Below are 4,784 nucleotides of genomic sequence, written 5' to 3'. Positions count from 1 at the left end.
CTGACTAAAAACAGTGATAGAGGAAACAAGAAATAAGCATGTTGTGAAACAGAGAAAAAAGAAAATTTCAAAAAAAGACAGCAGCTAGATACAGTTAAACACATCCATAATAAGGACAAATCTGTGATTATATGAAGCCATTGGAACAGACACCTTTTTTTAAAACAATTTCATTTGGTTATTGGAGAAAGAAGTAAGAACATGCCCATAAAATTGATTAAATTTTCTGGAAAACAATTCATATAAATATGTTATTATTATTAATGATTTTTTTAAAATTTTTTTATTTTACTTTTTAGGCGAGGCAAACCTTGGTTGACCTCACAGATTACAAGGACCTTATCAGCTTACAATCTCTTATTTATTTTTTTTATTTTTCATTCCTACAGCATCTGGTCTTCCTAGGTGGTCTCCCATCCAAGTACTAACCAGGCCCGACCCTGTTTAGTTTCCAAGATCAGACGGGATCCAGTTTGTTCACGGTAGCATGGCCGTAGACTATTAATGATGTATTTTATTGTTCATTCTTGCTCAACAGACTCTCTTGTAGCCTGAAGTATGAGGAAAAGAGAAGTAATTAAATATATGTTGAGAATGTGTCTCCACAAATAACACTGATCTTGAGTACAGAGTTAACATAGCCTCACACATGTCTACCATTAAATAAACATGATTGTGAAAAGGAACATTGTAAATGGTCTCTTTAAAATGAAAAACTATTGTCAGAAAGTGACAGGGAAATGATGACTATATAATTTACTGAGGGAGCGATTGTAACCAGGAGCGATCTTTGTCTGATGTTTTGTTTTTTTTGTTTGTTTGTTTGTTTTTCCTTTAAGGAGAGTAATGAGTCTGGCCACTACTTACTCATCTACACTGAATTCAATTCATCAGTCTATGGACCAAGACTCAGTTTACTAGCTTGAGCCATCACTACCTAAAATATTAAGTGGCTTAAAAACCATTGATTTTGTGTGTTACATGAGGAAGAGCCAAGGGAGCTGAGCAAGGAAGTAAAGACAAAAGCCATGAGACAACATCTCTTTAAGGTGTGTAACCCCATCCTCCCTGTGTGACAGAAATAGTCTAGTGTGGCAAATAGTGACCGCCGTTTCTCACAGCTTTAAAAGAGCTGACAAACACTTCTCACTGCTATTCTCCTTTCAAATGATAAATGTTCATATTGTGAATTATGATGAGTATTTAGAGAATTAGATATTCAGCAGAAAACATCTATATGACAGGGCAACATTTTAGTGTGTGGCCAATGTACAAGTAATTCAGAGTTACTGAACAAAACCCTTCAAATTAATCACTGTTTTAGGATTCCAATATTTTTTAAATCCTAAATTAGTGTGTGAGGGAAAAGAATGAATAGCCTAAAAAGTGAGGCAACAGCCATGCTGTCAGGAATATTGGAAGGTTGGGTTAGTACCTAAAATCAATAGCAGGTACATAAAGCAGGTGCAGACATTTAAAACCTCCAGGTAACTCGAGACTGGCACTAATCTATGGCAATATCTAAAATCTTGGAACAATGCCCAAGTTCAAGGTTATTTTCATCTATGCTAAAGCAAGAATGGGACATCCAATGTGTTTTTCTCTCATCTGTTGACTGTGTAGATACTTTGCTTCTTAAGGGCCCTGTGATCACTGGCTGAGGTAGAACTAGATGGTCTCTGAAGAACTTAGTACATAAATGGAATCTTTCTGTGGTAACTGTCAACTTTGTGTCCTGCCAGATAATGGAATAACTCAATCTAACCTTTGTTTTGAAGAAGTAGTTGAAATCTATTCGAATTTTTTTTTTCCTACTCATGTTTAAGGATACAATTAGTGTCATGATGTTGCCCTCGACTCTGTGTCTCACATTACTTTCTCATAAATTTCCCTTTGGTCATATCATCCAAGCCTTGCTGGTTTCTTTGTTTCTTGAAATCACTGTTCCCCTTCCTACCTTGGGGCCATCATACATATTTCCTCAGCTTAGAATATTCTTCTCTTCTCTCACCCACAGTCCCCAGTCCCAAATCCATTCACCTGGCTGCTCCCTAATCAACTTACAGATTTTTACATAAAATTAACATAGTCCCTTCATTACATATTCTCATAGCATTCTATATTTCTTCATGATACTTGCAATAATTTTATTTTATGTTATGGATATGATTCTCTTTAAAGAGTGACTTCAGTAACATTTAATATCTATGAATATAGAGAAATCTTTATTGCTATCTTCTATACCTAAATTGTGCCAGGATAATAGTAGGTATGCCACAAAATATCCTTGAGAGGGTATTGATGTAAGAAATTCTTCCCCTCATGTATAAATGTCTGTAGAAAGGCTCCCAAGTATTGACAATATTGACAATGACAATGTTGTTCGTTGATATATTAGCATGTTCCAGAAATAATGAGAGTAAAATTGGACCAATTTGCAGTTCGATAATGTTCTTGAACTTGAAGTCTGCTGTTTCTTGCTATCAAGGCTGGCACTGAGTAAAAAGATTATTAACTAAAGCCCTTTATTTAAAATCAGTTAAAGATTCAAATCACCAAACTAGGAATAAGACTTGAGTTTTAGCTCTACTATCCAGGAGTCTTAAGGTTTAGAACAAATTATATAACTTCTGCTAACCTTAAGCTTTCCATGTGCAAGTTAGAGAAATCTTGGCAAACCAGTTTCTCTGGAGGTCAAGCACTTGAAGGTCACTAATGCTAGACATGATACAAAGGTGAAGATCATTACTGGCTTAATGTCTAATGAATATACAACTAGAAGGAAAATATATGTATTTCAGATTTATTTGTAGTTGGAAAAGTTCACAAAGACTTATGTTGTACACTGTGTAGAAATGTAGATTAAAATGTAGTTATAATTTTTATATTTAATCTTCATATAAGCCTGTACTCTTATTTTCATCCTACAAAGTAGTTAAAAGTATTAATGTGGTGTCCTGAAAAGAAGCCAAACCCAGATTAATACCTGTATCTCTGACAAGCAGTATAAATTTTACATATATTTGAAGTTTTTAGGCATAACAATTAAATATGCAAACATGATTTAGATATACTGCTTTAATCAAGTCAATTAAAGATTAAATAAGCTTAGGTGATTGAACAAAATTTTTGTCAAAGGTCTTACTAGTGTCATTTTCCAAAATTATAAAGTTTATTACCATACAAAAAAAAGTGTGTTTGTTTTCTGAAATAAAACATATTGCATGCCAAGTTTATCCTAAACTTCTGGCTCTCTTAAGAAAAAATGTCATTAATTTGAGGCCTCTACCTTGTTCCCCTCTTTTATTTCACACAAGTATGTAGGTTTAGGTTCAAATCTGAATAATTAAAACCGATGTAAGGATTTTTCAATCAACCTGTCATAATGCATCATTGGTAAGTAATTATGCTATAAAAAGTAATTGTGTATTTATCCAACCTATATTCCTTAAGCAAATATTCTCCAAATGTGCAATGGTCAAACAGGTAAGCATTCTACCTGAGCTATCATTTGCTCTTTATTTTTGAAGGTTATAATGAGTATATGCCATCTTGTAAAAGTGACTTTTTTCATCTGAGTGGTTAGAATATGAATATTTGAAATTTGATTATTATGAACATGTAGTTTCTCCAATCTTTCCTATCACTTCTGCTCTCACAACTGAGAAGCTCCACGTGATTTTTATTGTATTTAGATATGTGGCATTCCCTCACAGTGATGCCAGGTTTTTCTTTCCTACCCAAGAATCTGAAGTCATGTAGGTATGACCTAAAAAAAGTTTGTTAATAGAATGTAAAACTGAATTGGAGCCCCAATTCATAAGAAGTATGACTATAGCCATTTATAGGAAAGAAAATTATTTATTTCAGAAAACAATATCATACTAATATATATAAAAATTATTTATTTCAGAAATCTACCTTCAAGTAATAGCAGCACACATATCTTTTTTTTTTAAAAGAATGTAACCAAATAAATAAGGTAGATAGTGAATCCTTTTTAAGGTGAATGTCAGCAATGATTTCTGGGCCACCTACATGAAAAGCTTATTGTAAAAAAAATCTCGACTTATTGTAGAGTAGCACATTGTCACTTCTGTGAGTCCAACCAAAGCTCTATGGAAATCAGTGCATTCAGTACATTCCTCTGTGAAATATTAAATTACTTAGTTCTGAAGTGCCATTCTTGAGTAGCAAAGCTATTTCCTAGAAGCATTTCTAAATGTGTTACAGATTGCTTTAAAAAAGAAGCTGATGACAATGAAAAAAGAAATAACAGTATCAGTGGTAGTTTTAACAAATCTGGACTAACAAATTCAGGGCTAGAAGAGCAGCTGTCTCACATAAATAAATGACACTCAGCTACACATGAGAGAGTATACATGCATGAGGAAAGGAAGAAATTTTTTCTCCTTGCATTTTCAGTGTTTATAAAAGTGGTAATATCATGGCATGGTTAAAATGAAATTTCAATCCATACAGACCTGATGTTGACTGAGCTACACCACTGTGCAAGTTGCTTAAGCCTGATCAAGTTAATCTTGGAAACTTTAGTTATCTTATTCATAGACACCTATAACATAGTTAAGTATCAAACTGAATTATGTAAAAGAATCCCTAGGCACCTAGAAAAACACTATCAACAATAGTGATAATATTTGTTCTCTGTAATCCTACTCATAAGGTGTTTTGGGGGGGATGAGGGCTAAGAAAGGAAAACAGAGCCAATCTGAGAGTTTAGATTTATTGTATTTGGGATATTTAACAGATATCTAAGTGAAAAT

At 33.4% G+C, this 4,784-nt stretch overlaps 1 pseudogene; it reads right to left on the bottom strand.

Annotated features, from left to right (window-relative positions):
* Window positions 1-380: 380 nt before the first annotated feature.
* LOC112485652 lies at window positions 381-499 on the bottom strand (annotated as a pseudogene).
* Window positions 500-4,784: the final 4,285 nt, after the last annotated feature.

This window comes from Pteropus alecto, unplaced genomic scaffold (assembly GCF_000325575.1).
Source record: "Pteropus alecto unplaced genomic scaffold, ASM32557v1 scaffold5, whole genome shotgun sequence".
Classification (NCBI taxonomy): domain Eukaryota; kingdom Metazoa; phylum Chordata; class Mammalia; order Chiroptera; family Pteropodidae; genus Pteropus; species Pteropus alecto.
The sequence above is the reverse complement of the archived record's forward strand: the minus strand, read 5'-3'. Positions and strand labels throughout refer to the sequence as shown.